The sequence below is a fragment of the Symphalangus syndactylus genome, chromosome 12 (assembly GCF_028878055.3).
Source record: "Symphalangus syndactylus isolate Jambi chromosome 12, NHGRI_mSymSyn1-v2.1_pri, whole genome shotgun sequence".
In the NCBI taxonomy this organism is placed as follows: domain Eukaryota; kingdom Metazoa; phylum Chordata; class Mammalia; order Primates; family Hylobatidae; genus Symphalangus; species Symphalangus syndactylus.
The window spans coordinates 99,730,483-99,752,713 of NC_072441.2; the positions used below are offsets into that span (position 1 = coordinate 99,730,483).

A 22,231-nucleotide genomic window follows, 5' to 3' on the forward strand; every position below is an offset into this window, starting at 1 on the left:
GGCCGACCAGCCCGACTAGGACGTCGGGGGGCGGCAAGGCAGGGCGTCTTCTTCGTTTCCTTCCTCCTCACACCAGCCCCTCCCGCTGGGAACAGGCCAGCGCCAGTACCTGAGGCTCCCGGGGAACTCCCGGCAGCTCTCCCGGGCTGGCGGTGCTGGGCGGGCGGGGGAAGGAGTGGGAAGCCGAGGTAAAAAGATGGGAGTGGGAGACAGCTGGTGCGAACCCGGCGTCGGCCGCAGCGCAGCAACAGCGCCTCCGCTCATCGAGCCGATCGGCGCTCGGCGGCCTGGCGCCAGGCGGAGGGGGCGGGTCCAGGCCACGGAGATAATCGAGGAAGTCGATCCGCCGAGCGCTCTTCACCTAAAGGAGCCCGGACCCACACTCAGTTTAGATGCAGCTCTCCAAACTTATGCTGTGCTTTAGGGGAGGAACAACCACTGGTTCTCCACGTTCCGGTCGCGATCCGGCGTGCGTCGAGGGCGATTAGGGGAGGAGTGGGAAACTTCCGAGAACCGCTCGGGACGGGGCGCCGCGCCTGAGTGCGTGGCTGGGGTGATGAGGCGTTTAGAAAGAAGGTGGTTCTTTGTGCCACATCCGTCCCTCTGGCTACTACGTTGAGTGGCAAGTGGAGGGTGGCTCGCAGCTCGAGGACCTGCTTCGGGTTCGTCCGGGGCCTTTTCTGAAGAAAGGAGATCTGTTTGATCCCCTGTTTACAGAATTAGAGCTAGACTTGGAAAGAGATGTTAAGGCCAGGCTCCTCCCTTTAGATGGGAGGAATATCTGGTTCAGAGAGGAGATTGACTTAAAGTTACACGGCTAGTTTAGATAGATACGGGACGAGGGCTCGGTGTTCTTTTCGCGGTATCCCTTAGTTGTAACCTGTAAGCCTTCAGGAAATCGCCCTCGCCAGGCCATTCCGCCACTCTGCCCATTCCTCCCTCACTCCCTCCCCCTCCGCCCAATTTGGTATCATGTTTAGATCACGCCCTCAGTAGCTGGCTACCAGAAACAATTCCTAATTTTGTTTTTCCGTTCTCTTATTTGTTTTATTATCCATTCCTCCCACGCCCCAGTTTGATTATTTTACTCATTGAATCATATTCACTACACGTCTTTTAAAATTAATACAGTATCTATGGGTCCTTTGTCGATACAGTATTTTAACTGTCCGAAGTACTGTGCCAGGCACTTTCTAAAGATATAAAAATAAGAGGGGGTGTTCAAGAACAAGAGTAGACAAGAAAACAGCAGGAGGAAAGATCTGCGGACACTAAAGGAAAAGATAGACAACCTCTTACCCAAAAGTTGTTCTTCTTTTGTTTGATGTTTATTTTTATGTAGAAATGTACTAACGAATTTGAAAGATGCCATGACTAAGGCAATGATGCTCCACTCTGATTCACTTGGAGTTGAATTACTTGGAAAGCTTTTAAAACTACGTAGGTGCCTACGTGCTACCTAGATTCTGATTTAAATGGTCTGAGATTTAGAAACAGCCGTTGAGTTGTCAGTTGAAGGTTATGAAAGCTTAATGCTAAACTCAGTTGCCTGTGTTTATTCAGTCCAAGTTGCTGACTTGGACTGAAACGGCCCACTTAGAAGAGAAGCCTCTCATGGTTTGTATCCCTATCTAGGTGTGATAGTGGGTCTACCCCCAGACTCCACAGGTAACCCCGACATTATTTTTTTTTCTACAGCTGATTTTTTTTTTTTTTTTTTTGAGATGAGGTCTCACTTCTTCCCCCAGGCTGGAGTGCGGTGACACAATCATACCTCACAGCAGCTCTGAACTCCTGGGCTAAAGTGATCTTCCTGCCTCTGCCTCCCAAGTAGCTGGGATTACAGGCACGAGCAGCTGTGCCCAGCACTTACAGTTGATGTTATGTCTGTATATTTGCATGTTATGGGGTATTTTCTGACTTTAGTGCCTTGACCAATTAGAGCTTTAGCTAGTTATAGCTTCATCTCTTATACATAGACAACTTAAGATGTGGTCAGTGAGCTCTAACAGGCATGTCATTGCATAGCTTTTATAGATAATCCATTCTTTAGGTTTTTTTGTTTTTTAACCATAATTCTTTAGTCCTGCCAGTCATTTTGGAATGATCACTTAGGAGAGGGGTAATGCAAGCCCCACCCTTTAATCACCTGAACAAAGTCCCTTTGACTATCCCCAATATTTGTGAAACTTGGAAAATGTCATTTTACAGTTAACATGAATCAAATATACCAGTAAGCCTAAAAGATTATAATAGCACTGAGCTTAGAGTCAGAACTCCAAGCAACTTGAGTTAGTTATTTCCTCCATTTTCTTTTTTAGTGAGCTTCAGTTATTCAGATGTTAGTCCTCTAATTTTCTTTTCCCCTTTTTCAACATGACACCTTCATCCTTAAGAGGGCCTGCTGTCCTCCTAGCTAGAGAATCAGCTTTTTGCTGTCTTCCAAGACTAAATCTCTGGTCTTTTGATGGGATAGCAAAGGGAATCTGAGCATCTGATTCATTCTTAAACAGACTTCCTACCATTCCGCCTATATTTATAGCTCACATCATGCTCTCTTCAGCTTTACCTGCCGCTTCCAATTCCTGAGCCTTATGCAGGGTTTCACTGTGTGTATCAGGTTGCTTCATGGCCTGCTTGGGATTCCTACTTTTCAAGTCTGCTAATGCAATTGCCTCTTGATTCATCTTCTAGCTTTCAATATTTTGTTGCTAAATGTTCAACATTACTTAAAATGTAAAAGTAAACAAGGAAATACCATTTTTCATCTATCAGTGACTGAGAAAGAAGGAGTTAAGCAGAAGATCTGCAATCCAGTCTCTCCCTTCATTGGGAAATACTCTCAGGAAAGCAAGCAAACAAACAAGCATGTGATTTTTATAAACTATAAAGTATATAGTAATTACAGGCCTCCTGGCAAACAAACTAATGGAATTTGCTAGCAGGAGAGTCCATATTTACAGAATTCCTCTAGCAAGATGTCCCAGGGCTGGGATTGTTTATGGTAAACACATTAAGAATCGATGTGGTAATTCCAGTGCTTTGGGAGGCTGAGGCAGGCGGATCACTTGAGGTCAGGAGTTACCAGCCTGGCCAACATGGCAAAACCCCGTCTCTACCAAAACTACAAAAATTAGCTGGGTGTGGTGGCAAACGCTTGTAATACCAGCTACTCGGGAGGCTGAGGCAGGAGAATCGCTTGCACTGGAGAGGCAGAGGTTGCAGTGAGCAGAGATCGCGCCACTGCCCTCCATCCTGGTCAACAGAATGAGACTCCCCTCACAAAACAAAAAAGAATCAATGTGGATTTCAGGGGTATGATTAACTGGAAAATACCGCGGAAGTTATGTAACGTAGCATGAAATGGAAGTGTTTTGTAACTGAGTTGGCTGCTTCTGTGTAAGTGGGGTGACTGTACACTTGATTTAGAAACCACATCTACTATCCTGGGCCAGGATGCATCCAAAGCAAGAATAAAGACCTGGGGATTACTGGTATCCTTGAAACTATTAGTAAAGCTTGATACTGAGTAAAATCTCTGATTTGAGCCTGATTTGACAGTTTGATCCTTTGTGTTAGCTCAATAGCAAAAATAAAAAAAATTTGATACTACAGTATTGGGCGTGTGTATGTGTAGTATGGGAGGAGGGTGGGAGGAACAAGCATTCTTAAACACTTAGTAAGAGTATAAAAATTGGTGCAGTTTTAAAAAGTTCATGGTAATTATATGTATCAAAATTTTATATGAAGGTCTTTTTGATCTAACAATCTTCTAAAATTTATCCCATGGGTATACAGGTTGTATATAAAAGTATTCTATAAAAATATCTGTTACAGGATTTTTGTAACAGAGTGAAAAAAAACTCTAACTGTTTAGCAATAGGAAATTGCTGAAATAAGTCATAGTGTAGCCATTCAATAGAATAGTATGCAGCCATTAAAATGAACTAGATACATCTATATGTGCTGACATGGAATACCTCTGTGATGCTATAAGGTGAGAAAAGTAAGGTGCAAAATAATGTGTAGACTCTTCCATTTGAGCATCACACACACACACACACCAGGAGTACTGTGAATCTGGCATGGAAAGTTATGGACTGAATTATGTCCCCTCAAAATTCACATGTTGAAGTCCTAACTTCCAGTGTGACTAGATTTGGAGATAGGGCCTTTAGGACAATAATTAAGGTTAAAAAGTCAAAAAGGCAAAACCCTAATCCTGTAGGGCTAGTGTATAAGTGCATGGGCACAGAGAAGAGGCCATATGAGAACACAGAAGATGGCCGTTTGCAGTCCAGAAAGAGGCCACACCATAAGGCAACCCTGATGGGCCCTTGATCCTGGAGTTTTAGCCTCTAAGACTGTGAGAAAGTAAATTTCTGTAGTTAAGCCACCTAGTCCATGGTATTTCATTATAGCAGCCCTAGAATACTAATACAGAAGGGAAACTTTCTTGATGTGTAGTGTTTTGTACTATTCGAATATCTTTACCATGTGTATCAGTTTTTCCATTAAAACAATGTTAGAGGCACTCTCTTCCCCTAAAATTGGGACCACTTGATCAGTTAATTTAAAAAGTCAGTTATAGTGGTACATATTTAAAAATGGCAAATATATACTTTAGTCATTTTATTTTGACTCAAATGTATATGTTCACTCACCAGTCTTGGTAGTAGGCCCAAGACCTTTTATCTGAGCATGAATTTGCTGGTTGGAACACCTGCTTTGTCTTTGTTACAAGTTGCATTGTTTACAGTTTACAGTTTCATTTTCTTCAAAGTGGAATAAGAAGTTAAAGGCACCTTTCAAGCAATTTGAATGCCCAGTCAGTCTAGATTTTTGTACAATTTTTTCTCCAAAGTTTTACAGAGTTGTCTTACCTGTGCCTAGTTCTATAGTAATTTTTGTTTGTTGTTCATGTTTATCAATTTGGTTTTTATAGAAAATAACTTTCTATTTGTATTTCATTAGTTTACATATTTAAATAGATTCTGTACGTATAATAGGCATAAATACTTTGGAGTACAAATGCAAATTGACTCTTCTAAGCATGTAACTCACTTAGTTTGGAGAGGAAGTATACAGGTATCATGTAGTTAACCATTAGCTTTTCATGCTTAGAGTGCCTTGGTGTTATATAAATATGATATTAGTTTATTTTAGTTTTGATTTTGAATGCTTTTAAATCCTTTATCCGGATTCATTAATAACACTTTTCTAATGCTGACCTCAACTCCTAAATGGATTTCATGACAGTGTGAATAAAACCAAAATAGTTCAGTACTCTTTTTGTCTCCAAGCAGATGAAGAAACAGAGTGCCAGAGAGTTTACGTGGTTTGTTAACATTTCACTAAGTTTGCTTTATTACTTCTCTTTAAATATGTATCTCCCCCCGGCATGCATTGTTTGAGAATTAGTTATAGCTATCATGCCTCTTTACCCCTAAATACTTCAGTAGGTATCTCCTAAGAACAAGAACATTGTCTTCATAACTGTAATTCAGTTGTCAAATTCAGAAAATTTAACATTGATATAATATTATTTTCTATCAAAGCATCCATATCAAAGTTTGCCAGCCGTCTCAGTTATGTCCTTTGCAATGTGAGTATAGTCTACAGGGAGAATGGAGAGTTAATGAGTAACAAAGTAAGTGGAATTTAGTTTTTAAAGATAAGTTCAACTATAGTTTAATTATTTTTAATATATATAATAATATGGGAAATGCCCTGATGCCTTCCTCATGAAACTTTAGATGTGACATTATAAGATGGACTCAGGGAGGTGCTTTGTTTCTCTTCTAATTGTTCTTGTTTATTGATGCAGTGACATGTTGCAAGAATTTTATCTTGGAGAAATTACCTCCCACAAAGATGGCAACATTAGAAGAACCTGCATAATAATATGCTCTAATTGTGTTATGAATTTATTTTACTACTTCTCTAAAAGTTAAAAATGGTTACCATTTATTTTCTAGGTTACACGCCTATTAAGAACTATGCTTAATGATTAGCATATGTTTCTGCACAAATCCTCTCTGATATCAAGTGTCATTTTCCTCATTTTATCATTTAGACCTCAAGGTTCTGAGATGACGTGTGATTTGTCCAAGGTTAGAGAATGGTACAACTGAAAACACTAGAAAATATTGCAAAGCAATAAGCTTAAATTGAGATAAATATTTTCTCTACATGAATCACATGCTTTTCACTTATAATAGAGATTAGGTGACTGGGTGCGGTGGGTCATGCCTGTAATCCCAGCACTTTGGGAGGCCGAGGCAGGCGGATTGCCTGAGGTCAGGAGTTCAAGACCAGCCTGGCTAACACGGTGAAACTCCGTCTCTACTAAAAATACAAAAAAATTAGCCCGGCGTGATGGCACACACCTGTAGTCCCAGCTACTCGGGAGGCTGAGGCAGGAGAATCGCCTCAACCCAAGAGGTGGAGGTTGCAGTGAGCCAAAATCGTGACACTGCACCTGGGTGACAGAGGTAGACTCCGTCTGTAGACGGAGAATCCATCAAGCATAATGTCTTGTTATGATCTCACTTGATTCAAGAGGCTTTAGTCTGCTCAAGGTAAAATAAAACTGTAATTTCTTGCTGAAGATGGTAATATTTATCTTGAGTGAAGACTGTACTTTCAGGGTACAACAAACTATAACAGAACTATGTTATAGTTCTATAACAAACTACAGAAATGATCTATAGTTTGTTAATCTTGGGTGCCATATCAAAGTGAATCAATTTGTCCATCAGATATGTGTGACAGGTATTCTGTTAAAGTCTGGGGACACAAAAATGGCAAACAGTGTTTACTGTCCTCTTAAAAACTTACAATCCTGCACAGAAAAACAAGACTAGGCAACTACAGCCATGTGCCACAGAACAACGTTTCAGTCAGCAAAGGACTGCATATATATAAGACTATAATTGATCTGAAAAATTCCACCTAGCGATGTTGTTGCTGTTGTACTGCAATGGATTACTCATGAGTTTGTGGTGATGTTGGTGTGAACAAACCTGCACTGCCAATCTTATAAAAGTATAGTATACACAATTATGTACAGTCTGTGGTCTGTGATACATGATTATAAATGACTCTTACCAGTTTATTTATTATATTACATATCATTATTTTAGAGTATATTCCTTCTACTTATACAAAAAGTTTACTGTCAAACAGCCTCAGGCAAGTTCTTCGGGAAGTATTCCAGAAGAAAACATTGTTAAATTAGTGTGTGTTAAAATAGTGTGTGTTATTGTTCCTGAAGACCTTCCAGTGGGACAAGATGTGGAGGAAAACAGCAATATTGGTGATCCTGACCCTGTGTAGACCTAGACTAATGGGTGTGACTGTGCCTTAGTTTTTAACAAAAAAGTTTTGAAAGTAAAAATATATACAATAAAAAAGTTTAAAAATAGTAAAAAATGGTCCGGGTGTGGTGGCTTATGCCTGTAATCACAGCACTTTGGGAGGCCGAGGTAAGTGGATTGCTTGACCCCAGGAGTTTGAGACTAGCCTGGGGTACAGTGAGACCCCATCTCTACAAAAAATTTAAAAAGTAGCCAGCCATTGTGGCACACACCTGTAGTTCCAGCTACTCAGGAGGCTGAGGTAGGAGGATCACTTGATCCTGGGAGGTTGAGTCTGCAGTGGGCCCTGATTGTGCTGCTGCCCTCCAGCCTGGTGGCAGAGCAAGACTCTGTCTCAAAAAAAAAAGTAAAAGCTTATAGAGTGAAAATAGAAAATATTTTTGTACAGCTATACAATGTATTTGTGTTTTAAGCTAAGTGTTATTATGAGTCAAAAAGTTTAAAAGTTTATAGAGTAAAAAATTACAGTAAGCTAAGGTTAATTTATTGAAGAAAAAGTTTTAAAAAATATATTTAGTGTAGCCTAAGTATACAGTGTTTATCAAGTATACAGTGGTGTACAGTAACGTGCTAGGTCTTCAGGTTCACTCACCACTCACTCACTGACTTACCAGAGCAACTTCCAGTCCTGCAAACTTCAGTCATGAAGTGCCCTATACAAGTGTATCATCTTTAAACCTTTTATACCATATTTTTATTGTGCTTTTTCTATGTGTATCTAAACAAATACTTATTATTTACAATTGCCTACATTATTCAATCAGCAACATGCTAGACAGGCTTGTAGCCTAGAAGCAATAGGCTATACCATATAGCCTAGATGTGTAGTAAGCTATACCACCTAGGCCTGTGTGCATACACTCTATGATGTTTACATAAGGACTAAATCACCTAACAACCCATTTCACAAGACATATGCCTGTTGTCAAGTGACACATGGCTGTATCGAAAACTGAAGTAAATTACAGAGTCAAATAAACAATGGAATATATATATAATTTATACATATACACAGGTACATGAATACCTTAGCAAATAAAATTGTCTAAGGTGATCTGTAATATTAAATTGTTGTTGAACAATAAATTAAGATCACAAATGGAAACAAATAGGGATGCTGCTATACCTCAGGAATAGCAATAGGAGGAAGCCGTGACTATTCATAGGCATAAACAGTCACAAGAAGGGTCAATAGAACAAGGCAAGAGCCATAGTTGTAGAAGATGGGCTGTCCAATAGAGGAATGCAGACATTGCTAACCCAGTCCTGACCTATTTCTCTTCCGAGAAATCTGACCTCCAGGTTTATCCATGTTGTTACAAATGGCAAATGACAGGATTCCATCTTTTTTTTTTTTTTTTGAGACAGAGTTTCACTCTGTTGCCCGGGCTAGAGTGCAGTGGTGTAATCTTGGCTCACTGCATCCTCTCTGCACTGGCCCCACCCCCCGATTTCAAGCAATTCTTCTGCCTCAGCCTCCTGAGTAGCTGGGGCTACAGGCATCAATCACCATGCCTGACTAACTTTGTATTTCAAAATTTTGTATTTCATCATGTTGGCCAGGCTGGTCTCAAACTCCTGACCTCAGATGGTCTGCCTGCCTCTGCCTCCCAAAGTGCTGGGACTACAGGCACCTGCCACCATGACCGGCTAATTTTGTATTTTTAGTAGAGATGGGGTTTCACCATGTTGGATGGGCTGGTCTCAAACTCCTGACCTCAAGTGTTCCGCCCGCCTTGGCCTCCCAAAGTGCTGGGATTACAGGCATGAGCCACCACACCCAGTCGATTTCATTATTTTTAATGGCCGAATAGTATTTCCTTTTTTTTTTTGAGACCGAGTCTCGTTCTGTCACCAGGCTGGAGTGCAATGGTGCAATCTTGGCTCACTGCAACCTCTGCCTCCCAGGTTCAAGTGATTCTCCTTCCTCAGCCTCCCAAGTAGCTGGGACTACAGGTGCACACCACCACGCCCAGCTAATTTTTTGTATTTTTAGTAGAGTCAGGGTTTCACCATGTTAGCTAGGATGGTCTCGATCTCTTGACCTCATGATCCACCTGCCTTGGCCTCCCAAAGTGGTGGCATTACAGACGTGAGCCACCGCCCCCGACCTTCTTTCCTTTTCTTTTAGAAATGAACATGCTTTAACATTTACTTATGAGTCATGGCTCACATGTGTAGCAAGAAAGGGTTTGGTGAACAGGGAAATTCTCAGAATAGGATGAATACAAAATGGACCACAATGATGAAGTACAGGCAGCACACTCCATCTCAGAACAGTCACGAGCCACCAAGGAATTCCCTCATCGTCTGAATGGGACTGAAAACAATCCAGTGATTCCCCAGAGCCTCCTGCTCATTGACTCTTTTGTAGTAGATGACATGCAGAAAAACAGCTAAAAATGGAGGCCCAAAGTAACTAGCCATCGACCCTGCGTCATGGAAGAGTGACCCATTTGGAGATATCTGTACCAATGAAACCCAAACAATGTGGTTGAGAGTTATGAGGATGGTAACCTTTAGGCCTAGGTGCCCAGTCTATCCCACTCAATGTAGGAACTGTGAAGCAAGGGGGATTCCATGTGAAGGGGAGAATAGCAGAGCTTCTGTTTCTCTCTTGGCCAATTGGGAAGGCTGTACAAATCAGGGCTGATCATCCCTGGCCTCCCCCTGAGAAACATGGGCAGCAGCTTCAGGTGGCCACAGAGGATGCAGGCAGCCTTCTTAAAAGACTTCTCCATGCTTGATAGGCAGTGCTGGGCAATAACACAGTACCAAAATTACTTCATCCTGTCTTTTCTGCATGTAAATTGATTTGTTCCCCTGTACTGTTCTGAGGAGCCCAGCACAGGTGATACAGCACACCTACTTAGTTACAAATTTCCAGTTTTTGTTTCTGCTTATAATAGTTTTGGTATTTTCGTGCAAAATTCTAAAAACACACTTAAAACTTTTCCTTTGGGACTTGCAATTTCAAAAAAATCAAATTTTTGGTTCATTACAAAATCATTTTACTCGTCTGTGCTACCCAACTCTTATTTCTCATTATTATTTTCAGTTTGTCTAGTGGTTACATCTGTAACTTTTAAAGTGCTTTCTCAAGCTCTATTTCTGGGTCTGTCATGTTTATGTATCTATGTACTTAATATTCACAAGGTCCCATAACAATTGGAATCCTTACGTGTTTTTTACACAACCCACTCCCAAATTCTGTCAACTCTAACTTTTTTTTTCTTTTTTCTTTTTTTTTGAGATGGAGTCTCGCTCTCTCATCCAGGCTGGAGTGCAGTGGTATGATCTCGGCTCACTGCAACCTTCGCCTCCCGGGTTCAAGTGATTCTCCTGCCTCAGCCTCCCAAGTAGCTGGGACTACAGGTGCATGCCACCACTCCCGGCTAATTTTTGTACTTTTTAATAGAGATGAGATTTTGCCACGTTGGCGAGGCTGGTCTCAAACTCTTCACCTCAGGTGATCCACCTGCCTTGGTCTCCCAAAGTGCTGGGATTACAGGCATGAGCCATCACACCTAGCCAACTCTAACACTGTTTTTAAGCGGCTATTTTTCATAGAGTTTAAATGGTTCTCTGTAATTGTAATTAAGTTGTCCATACTTTGTTTCTATGTTGATTTAACAGAATTTTTGCAATTAAGATTGTGTAAATTTCTTTCTCCATAGATCCAAGACATAGATGTGAATGACCACAATGAATAAAAATCACACCTGGGAAGTTCCAGGGTAATATTTTGGGTATCATTTTTTTAAATAAATACTATTTTTTTTTTTTTTGAGACAGGGTTTCTCTCTGTTGCCCAGGTTAAGTGCAGTGGTGCGATCCTGACTCACTGCATCCTCGACCTCCTGCACTCAAGTAAGTGATCCTGCCACCTTGGCCTCCCAACGTGCTGGGATTACAGTGTGAGCCACCATGCCTGGCCAAGTATCATTTTTTAATGTTTATAATCTCTTATATTCTCAAAGTAATGTTCATCATAATTAACTTTATACTTAGCCCTTGTTTTATTGCACAATTTATTTTTTTTTTTAGAATTTGTAATTGCCTTTTAAAATTTGTTGTTGATATAACATAAAATATTTTTTGAAATTTTTAAAATTTTTTCTCTTAAAAATTTTTTTTTGTATTTTATTTTCTTTTTTTCTTTTTCTTCAGGGTAACAGTTATTAATAACATACAATTTCACCTTCTCACTAACATTGCTAATAATAGGTTCTAAAGTTTCTTAATCATCACATTTCTTCTACTAAATCCACTTTTATTTTTTAAAAAGGGAAAGCACTCTTTCAGGGCTTCTTGAAATTCTTTTGTAACTTGAATCGGGTACTATTTATTTCTGCTAAAAATCTGTCATGATATTTCTCTTTACTGGACTGCTGGACTAGGTCCATAATGGTATTCATGACCTTCTCTAAATTAACTACTACTACTTTAAGTCAGTTTTTAAAGTTCACAGATCATAGTGTATTTTTTAAGAGCATTGGGAATTATTTATTTCCAAAATTCATGATTGCAGACACTGTGTGGTCAGCAAATGGTCGCAAAGGAAGTACACTGTATATATTCTACCTGGAAGGAAAAACACTGATAGGACAGTGAATTCTTTGGCTTTCTCATCCAGGCCATGCATGTCAGTGCTTCTATCCCTTTGTTGGCCAGTAGCTCAGTGTCTAGGCAGATGAAGTTCTTAAGAAGGGTGCTGGTCAGCCAGAGATCACAGATGTGCAAAAGTTGGCTTTAAAAAAAATTCAGCATCCCATAATTGGATTCTCCACTGCTGCAAACTCTGTGTGCCACTGTCTGCTATTTGCCTATGCCTGTCCTAGGCTGCTCTTCTAAATTTCCCTTGGCAGTAGCTCTAGGTCCCTGTCCCACTCAACACGGGGCTTCCTTGATTTGTGAGTGGAATTTGCAAGTGTAAAGGTGTCCTGTACTGTTTGCTCCTGAGGCATGGTTTCAAGTAAAATGGCAATTTACAGCCTGCATTAATGGGAAATTACTTTCTATTAGAATTCTGAATAATGTGCACATAATGTTTATAAAGTGAAGGAAAGATGTCAAGCATTTCACTAACAAATGAAAGCAAAGCTCACAAGACTCCGCCAGAAGTGAATTCCAAGAACACTTTCTTCATCATTTCTCCTTTCAGCTCACAAATCTGTAGGTTGGTGATTCAGCCTGGGCAGCTCTTCAGGTCTCAGCTAGGCTCACTCACCGGACTGGGGAACAGCTGGCTATCAGCTGGTACCTCCCAGGTCTGGAGGTTGGCTGGGGTGACTTAGTTCTACTCCACATGTCTCCCTCCATCAGGCTAGCCCTGGCATGTTCTCACAGTGAAGGCAGAGCTTCCATTGGAGTACTTGTCTCTGGGTACTCTTTTCCCCCAAGCTCCCAACATAGGCTTCTTTAGTGTGTTCCCAAGTCAACTTCACAATTTCTCCACAAGATTCCAGTCATTTTACATGAAGTAGAGAGACAGTCTTGCAGACCTTCTTCTTGGTCATAGGAAGTCACCAGAGTAAGGAAGGGAAGAGGCGAGGAAGGCAACAGGGCCAACTCCTCTTGGTAAAGCACAAACAGTATCTGGAAAGTACCAACCACAGAGAAGGCAGGAGAACAACTTCAGGGTGAACATCCCAGGCTCTAGAGAAAAGCAGATGCTGATTTCAGTCCTAGCTTCTCCACTCACCATGGGCAAGTTATTTATCCCCCAGCCTCAGATTCCTTGGAGGTGAAATGGGATAATGCTACTAACTAGTAGTTCGTGAAGATCAAATACAAACATGGATCTTGGCACAGCAGCTGTTGCACGTGAACTCAAGGAAATGATGGTTATACTAGGACTTCGGTGGGAGAATACTGTGGGCTTTAAAAGGAATCCCTAGCCTGTGGCTTATACTGCTGGCATTAGGACAAGGACAGAGATAAACATTTCCCCTGACTTCTTTTCACTTTCAGAAGTCCACAGGCAACTTGCCCCTGTCTACTGTCCCCAACACCACTACCCCGCCTCAAATCCTGGACCTGGGCACTATATTATACCCACAGCTGTGGAGCTCTTAGTTCCCCAGGCTGGTTCATACAAGGGGGCACCAGGGACCCAGCCAAGAAGTGCCCCTGCTAGATCAAACGTCTGTGGCCCCTGGGCAGTGAGTGCTCTGGAGTCCACTGGTCCTTGCCTGGGGCTTGTGCTGGGAGGCAGAGGTATCAGTGATCCCGGCTATTGGCCTGGCGGCCAGCCTGGGGCAAGGAGCGTTCCAGCCAAGTGTCACCATCACCATCGTTCTGAGTGGCCTGGGCCGGCCCCACAGATGGCCCCTTAGCTCCTCTCCTGGTGCCCTGGGCTCAGGCAAAGAGCATGGTGCCCAAGCACATAGTCTCATAGTGAATTAATGAAACAGCAACAAAGCAGATAAATTGTCCCACTGGTCCTTTACATAGGTTCTTTCCAACAGCTTGGAGAGTGAGGGTGTCTCCTCATCCTCATCAGCACAAGATGTCATTCATGTTGAACAGTTTTGACAGTAGGTACAACAGGAGTGGGTTTAGTGAGCAGAGAGATTCCCAGGATAGCTAGGATGGATAAAAGAATGAAAAAAACAAAAATGGCAAAGCTCAGATAGTGCACTCCACTTATTTATTTAGGACAGTCACCAAACATCAAGCAGTTTTCTGTTCTATAGGTAAACTCTGTGATCCTATGAATAAGGCTGACCACAAGTTCAGTGAGACCCTGGAGCCTGCTGTTGATTGACTTTTTTACAGTAGATGGCAAGGAGGACTCTAATCTATAATTAGAGTCTCAAGGTAATGAGCAATTTATTCTATGTAACAGAAGAGTGGCCCACTTGGAGTTATCTGTACTAATGGGACCCATATGATGCAATGAGAGTTATCAGGATGAGAAATAACTTTTTAGCTATAAGGAGCTCCATCTCTCTCTCTCATTCTGATGTCTGCTTGGGGACCTTGGTGTAGAGGTTCCCACTGAAGAGGATGCTGGTGATGTGAAGGTGGTCAGGGAGCAGGAGAGTCCTCCTCATCACTTATCCTCTTCAGAATCCACTTACTTTCCCCTGAAATTGATGATATATTGCCAGCATCTTCTTTTCAGATCTGTAGAATGTGGAGAATGAGGTCATTGTGCACATGGTCCTTACGGGAAGCTGAAGCATCATCCTCATCACTGCTGAGATTCTCCAGAATCCACTCAAGATTACATGAAGTTGACACATGAGAACCAAAGATTACGTGAAGTTGACGTATGGGAACCATCTTCTTCCTTAACCATTGATTTGCCAGATGTTATGCTGAGATCTTTCAGGAGCAGCTGAAGAGTCTTCATCCTTATAGCTACCTTCATAAATGATGTCCAGAGGAAAATTGTATTCCATGTTCTTGAGGCTGCCTTGGTCTTCCATGGAACCTTCTCCAATGCCCTGTAACAAGGGAGCTGCTTCAGAATGTCCTCAACAGAAAGATTTTCATTTGCTTTTGAGTCCACGTTGACCACAGATGAGGCCTCCTTCTCTCACCTGTCACTTGGAAAATCCCCAACAGGTCTTCAGCAGAAGCTTCAATGAATTGCTCCCCAGTGTGTACTCTGTTATGTGGCCAGATGGTTTTGACCTGCTGCTTGGGGCAGGCAGCGTATCTTCTGGACCACTGAAGATATGTTTCTCACAGATGCGACTATCTGCCGCTGGTGTCACAGGAAGTAGAGGAATTTACCAAGACAGTTGTAGATAAAGAAAGGCAGGTTTGTTAAATAAAGTATGAAAATATGTTGCAAGATTGCAATGGGCAGCATAGCAGAGAAAGGGCTGTCTGCAAAGAGGCAGAGGCGGAAGGGAAGTTTTACAGGGTCATACTGGACGGGGTTATGTGCAGAACAAGGTCCTTGTGTGGAATGAGGTCCTCTCTCAGAACAATTATTTATTATTCTTCGCCACCTGGAGCCCTTCCCCATCTGAGGCCCCTTCCTCATTTTTGCTTACTTATCAGGAATCCACATTCCCCCCATGACAGAATAGCAATGACAAATCTTTGGCATTGGGGTAGAGGTCTCATCTTCCAACTGCTTCCTGCTGACTATGGGCGTAGAGTTGACCCAACCTATGGTTGTTGGTCTGTCAGGAGACCCTGTGAGCCATTGTCCTGGGTTGTAGGACCTAGGATATTGGATCATGCTGAAGGAAAGCATTCATCAGAGAAGGGGAGCATGTCTAGGCAAAACTGGCCTCCAGCTGAATGGGAGACTCCTAAAGGTAGCAGGCATCATTGAGGAGATACCAATATCCTGTTCATAGCACCATTTGAAGGTGAAACTACTGAATTCTAGAAGATAAAATTTTGTTTCTTGAGCCAGTTACCAAAAAGGCAAAGAAAACCCTCTTGTAGTGTGACTGTTTTTCCTTATTGGAAGCCCATTTAGATAACCTAGAAGTTGCACTTGATGAAAAAGTGTTTGAATTTAATTCAACACAGAATAGGGAGCCAATTTTAGAGAGACTATTATATCTTAATTACATATAGTGTTCCTTTTATGAATTTCACAAATTTTCTCATGATTTACACAGACCATCTATGACGTGCCCAGACTTTCTGACTTATCCTAAGCATCCCTCTTTCTTAAACAAGAAGTCATTTTACTTTAGGACAAGAATTTACTGTACAAAATCCTTTCTCATGTAAAATCTTCATAACCTTCATTACCAAAAATACCTCTTTACCTTTATAACTTTCTTTATGTTTCTCTTATTTCCTGGTTCCTTTTATCTTGTTTTATGTATAACCTTTGTCCTTTGAATTAGATAAAAGTTGTTTTCCTTTTTTTAGGAGTTTATGGTTTATACTATGTGTTGCTGTGTGAGTTCTGTGGAAGGGAAGCAAATGAGGAGGTTATTTACATATTGTTGAAGTTGTTCCATCAAGAGATTACTCAGTTAGCTTTCTTGCTAGGGCTTGTCTGAATACGTATGGGCTATTTTAAACCCCTGAGATAAGACTATCCAGGTTGAAGTTATTTGTTAAAGATTTAGGTAGCTTTTCCAGGAGAAATGGGGCTACTAGAGGGAAAGATGAATTCAGACGTTGGGCAAATATTAAGCAGGCATGCATCTTGGAAAGTATGTTTTTGCCCCAAAGGAGTGTGGGGTGTTTAGATATTACCAGGGCATGGAGGGAAAATGATCCCTTACATAGTATAAAGGGGTGTGAATTTTTCTTTTGGAGGGAGAGGGTGCCACTTGTTCCCGTTACCCAACAGGATTTGGAGGAGAGTTGTTTAAAGAAGGAGATTAGTGGCCGGGCGCGGTGGCTCACGCTTGTAATCCCAGCACTTTGGGAGGCCGAGGCGGGCGGATCACGAGGTCAGGAGATCGAGACCATGGTGAAACCCCGTCTCTACTAAAAATACAAAAAATTAGCCGGGCGTGTTGGCGGGCGCCTGTAGTCCCAGCTACTCGGAGAGGCTGAGGCAGGAGAATGGCGTGAACCCGGGAGGCGGAGTTTGCAGTGAGCCGAGACTGCGCCACTGCACTCCAGTCTGGGTGACGGAGCGAGACTCTGCCTCAAAAAAAAAAAAAAAAAAAAAAAGAAGGAGATTAGTACAGAGTCACTATAAGTCATTTAGCCAAAATGATAAGTCCAAAATTTTTAAAAGGCAAAAATCTTTACTCGCTGATAGAGGGGAGACTCAACTTTCAAAACAGGCTGCAATAAAGACAGCATGAGGACAACTGAATCTATCTCCTTTTTCTTCCCTCCTTTTTCTGTCATTAATTTAAAAGGAAAACAAAATTCTTTCATTTTTGTTTATGTTACATGAAAATCTTGTTTAAAAGAGAAAGCCAAATTGCATCTTTGTACTAGTGTTCTATTAATGTTAAATCCAATTCTTAAAAAAACCTTATAAACAAATCTGTCCAATCCTTATTAGCTTGACCGTAGGGTAAGATTTCCATAAACCTCTTATAACCCTTTATCGTTTTCTGTTAAACAGCAGATTAATTATCTAAGAAAACTATTATTCAGACACATGGGCCCAGATTCTGGACCTGCATTAGTGTGCTTTTATTTCAATTTTCAACCTATGGGAAAACTAAATAATTCCCTTCAAATCTTAGCCAGCTTTTTTATACCCACAGAACTTTTTACAAGATCAGCCCTCCACAACTTACTTTTTAACTTGCTTAAACCTTCAGTTTTATTCCATTACTTCTGTAGGTTAGGCTAATCCTTAAAACCTCTGAGCAAGACAAAATTACATTCCCTTTAACAAAAGCCATATTTCCATGCCTTCTTTTTTTTTTTTTTTTGATGGAGTCTTGCTCTGTCGCCCAGGCTGGAGTGCAGTGGCGTGATCTCGGCTCACTGCAAGCTCCGCCTCCCAGGTTCACACCATTCTCCTGCCTCAGCCTCCCAAGTAGCTGGGACTACAGGCGCCTGCCACCATGCCTGGCTAATTTTTTGTATTTTTACTAGAGATGGGGTTTCGCCATGTTAGCCAGGATGGTCTCGATCTCCTGACCTTGTGATCCACCCGCCTTGGCCTCCCAAAGTGCTGGGATTATAGGCGTGAGCCACCGTGCCCAGCCTATTTCCATGCCTTCTTATAACCTCCCACCAAAAACATATTCTGCTTTCCTTTTATACTTTGCATGTAAACTGTTTCTCCGGCAGTCTCAAGTACATGTTACAATGTTGACTCTCAGCAACTTTTATTTTTGGTGAAAAATCTGATGAGTAATTTTTTTTTTTTTTTTGAGACGGAGTCTAGCTCTGTCATCCAGGCTGGAGTGCGATGGCACAATATTGGCTTACTGCAACCTCCACCTCCCAGGTTCAAGCAATTCTCCTGCCTCGGCCCCCCAAGTAGCTGGGATTACAGGTGCCTGCCACCATGCCAAGTTAATTTTTGTATTTTTAGTAGAGACAGGGTTTCACCATGTTGACCAGGCTGGTCTCGAACTCCTAACCTCGTAATCTGCCCGCCTTGGCCTCCCAAAGTGCTGGGATTACAAGCATGAGCCACTGTGCCTGGCCCTGATGAGTAATTTTAACAATATATAAGATTGCAGAGCTCAAGACAAGCTGCAGGTAATGTCTGACTCTTTCCAGACTAGCCAGGGGACCAGGCTAACTCCATATGTCCCCAGGCCTTACCTAGAATCTAATGGCTATAAAACAAACAAGTCAATTATTAAAAGTCATAGAAGCAGTTTATGGCCTTAAAGCATCTGAAAAACAGTATCTGACTGCCTAATTTAGTTTAAATGTGTGAACTTTGAAGATATCTTTTATTTTACTTTACCAATAATCTTTAAACTGTCTTTTTAAGAGATTCGTATTAGAGTCATGTGACCTAAAAGGCATTAGTTTTTATTTTTCTGACAATATGTTTAAGTACTTATTTTTCTTTAAACCAATTAGAATTCTTTTACATAAACACATATAAATATACAGATAGAAATGCAGAATTAAGACAAAATTCCATCAACTGAGAAGTTTTTAGAGAGAAAGCAGGGGCTTTAAAAACAAATATCTGTACACATGCAGACCAAATATAAGCTTTAAGTTGATTTCTAACTACAGAGCTTTTAAAAGAACAATCTTTTAAAAATCTTCTATTACCAGATTTCAGTCAGGACAAGTGGCTAGTATTTCTGGTTTTTGAATCTTTTGATAAAGGTAATTTAGTAAGCCTTAACTAAGAAGAAGACTTAAACACAGACACATGAGCTGTCTCCAAAGAGATGGTCAGTGATTTACAAGATCTAGAATTGCCCCAAAGGTAATTCAGAGAAAAGAAAATGTCAAGACAGGAAATCAGAAGCTGTTCATGGAGGGGAAAAGAATCAATAAAGGGCAAAAATACCACAAGAATTAAACCACAAAGGACTCACTTTGAAAGACAAGAATTGAACGCATTGTGAGAGGGCAAAGCCTTAGCCACTTATCTACAGCACAAGGTGACTGCTGTTTTTTCCAGAAGGAGTTTAAAGCATTTTCAAGCTTGCAAAGGATTTTAACTGCTCAAGATAACTTTCTAAGACTAGCCATGTTGTTATTATGCATCCTTCTTTTAATTTAACCTTTTTCTTTTATTGGTCTACTCAGTTCCAATAGTGACCCAATCTAAAAGGCTGTTAACATCCAGATAGTAATTTTCCAGGTTTTTACCATATAAGCAAAAGGTTATTTCCAGAAAGGGGTAGAGGAGGTGTCTCCATGACAGACAGCTTTTGAACTCAAAGGGAAATTTATAATTTTACTTGCCACCTCCAGAGTTGCCCTTGGCTTTGTTTTATTGATAATGATGTTTGATTTGGAAGCCAGCTGGAGCAGAGACCCCCTACCCCAGCAGAAGCCCATCAGGGGTGTCTGATGGGATTCTGTCCTGGGGGACCTTCAGCCCTTAGAGCAGTCCCATTTCCAGTGACCAACCTTGTGGCCGAGGGGACAAACTGTGTAAGGCTTTTCCCCATTTGTCCCATTGGGACAGTTTGCCTTTCAGTGGCCTGGCCTTCTGCACTGATGGCAGTTACCTGGAGGATATTCTGAGGGCAACCCAGACAGGGCTGGGGGCTCATAAAGCAGCCGTGAGTTGAGCGTGCCTTTTCTCCTTGTGTTTTCTGTGTTTTTCTTTCCTGTTAGCCCTGTCCTTTTTATTCTGCTCTCAGTTATAAAAGACTGAGGAGGCTAATTTGAGAACTTCCTGCACAGGGGCCATACTATTAATATATTACACAAGAAAATTAGATGTGCCCTATTTTCTCGGCACCTTTGAGCTCACTGTCTGTCTGGCTTTTTAAATTTTTAATTTCCAGGACTTGAACTTGCTGCTATGTGCACTAAAGAAGGAAAGCTCTTCGTGGGAGGGCTCAACTTTAACACCGATGAGCAGGTGCTGGAAGACCACTTCAGCAGCTTCGGGCCTGCCTCTGATGTGGTCATTGTCAAGCAGACACAGCGGTCCAGGGGTTTTGGTTTCATCACCATCACCAACCCAGAGCATGCCTCAGATGCCATGAGGGCCATGAACAGAGAGTCCCTGGATGGTCACCAGATCCGCGCGGATCATGCAGGCAAGTCTGCTGGGGAACCAGAGGAGGTGCCTTTGGGGCCCATGGGCGTGGTCGCAGCTACTCTAGAGGTGGTGGGAACCAGGACTATGGGAGTGGCAGGTATGACAGTTGACCTGGAGGGTATAGATATGGATATGGACAGTCCAGAGACTATAATGTCAGAAGCCAGAGTGGTTATGACTGCTACTCAGAAGGAAATTACAGAGGCAATTATGACAACTGAAATGAGACATGTGTACATAATATACACAAGGAATAGCTCTTCTGATCCAGGATCGTCCTTCCAAATGGCTGTATTTATAAAGGTTTTTGGAGCTGTACTGAAACATCTTATTTTATAGTATATCAACCTCTTGTTTCTAAATTGAGCTCCCAAGGTAGCTAGTTAAAGATCTTTTAGACAGCTCCATCTTTGTTTAAATTTTTTCCTCGTATTTAAAGACAAATTATGGAACATTTGTAGGGTCTGAGTATTTTTCTTTTTACCAGTTTTTTAGTTTGAGCTCTCAGGATTATTGGATCTAGCAATAATTGGTTCTCGCATTTGACCAGACTGGTTTTTGAAAATTAATGTGTATCCAGGGACATTTTAAAAACCTGTACGCAGTGTTTATTGTGGTTAGGAAGCAATTTCCAAATGTACCTATAAGAAATCTGCATCAAGAGCATGCTGATCTAGGGGTTTTCTCTAATTCAGATAACCAAACTGATTATATAGAAGAGCTGCTTCAAAATGTTTGCAAATGTCTTTTTATAATACTGGAAGAAAAAATATTGTTTTGTCTCATATAGTACTTAGGATGTCCTTCACAGAGCTTATTAAAAAGTTGAAACCCGAAAAAAAAATTAGATGTTTCTTTTTGAGAGTCTGAGAGTTAAATTTGTCTTAATGTTTTAGGATGTAGCCCAGAGGTGAGTCTGAAGAAATAGATGGGGTTTGTCCCATGTTGGAACTGGAAAACAATGAGCCACTGGAGGGTAATGTCTGCTGGGGACATGAACCACACTTTCTTTAGGGGCATCCTGCTGAGGAAAAGGGTTCCACTTACATTGCAGAGGGATACAAGTACACTTTCTAAAGGGGCGTCCCACCCCCATTAGAAAGGACCTTTCAGCGCTGACACCTTATGCTGGGTCATCAGCCCAGGCATGAGGAAAAAGGGTAAAGAGAGAAAGACAGCCTGCTGCCAGCCCTGGAGAAGGGACAGGAATGGGGACACTCACTGCTGTGAGGCCACTTGAGATCACCTGATTTGGGAATATCCAGAGCAGGATGTCTGGCTGTCTTCATGGGAGAATTTAGAATTTAGAGTGAGAAAGAGGGAGTCTGAGCTCCCCAAAACATGTGTGCCAATTGTGTCACACAAAGGGATTGGGGACTTTTAACCAGAAAGGATAGGAGAGGGTCTTCCTCCCTTCTGGGCAAGGCAGCCAAAGTTGTTCACCCTCTGGTCTTCAGGCTACACCAAGCTGTGGGCCTGGTCAGTTGCGATCAATTGCCAGAGGGATGCTAGAGTTTGTCTGCTAGAAGGCAGGAAAGGAAAGCAAACTCTGAACTCTCACCTGATCAGGCAGTGGTGATCAGACATCTTTTAACAGGGACCTTCTGGTCTGCCAAGGAGTGGCCCCGGCTGGGGACCTTCAGCTGTCTCTGTGCTTGGATGCTGTCACCAAGAGGTCGGAGTTGGAGGACAGGAAAGGGGGTGAGTAGGGGGAGAGGTCCTCAAACAGTCCCTGTACAGGCCACCA

General features: G+C 41.8%; 1 protein-coding gene and 1 pseudogene across 4 annotated transcripts in view; one reads left to right on the forward strand and one right to left on the reverse strand.

The window, feature by feature from the left end:
• Positions 1–3,608, reverse strand: part of VAMP4 (vesicle associated membrane protein 4) — a 45,709-nt gene extending 42,101 nt beyond the window's left edge. For all 4 annotated transcript variants that reach the window (XR_010117634.1, XR_010117633.1, XM_063627403.1 and 1 more), the window contains exon 1: positions 110–3,608. The gene's annotated coding sequence lies outside the window, so the exon portion shown is untranslated. The remainder of the gene's footprint in view (positions 1–109) is intronic.
• LOC134734560 (RNA-binding protein 3-like) lies at positions 1,613–20,705 on the forward strand (annotated as a pseudogene).
• The last annotated feature ends 1,526 nt before the right edge of the window (positions 20,706–22,231 follow it).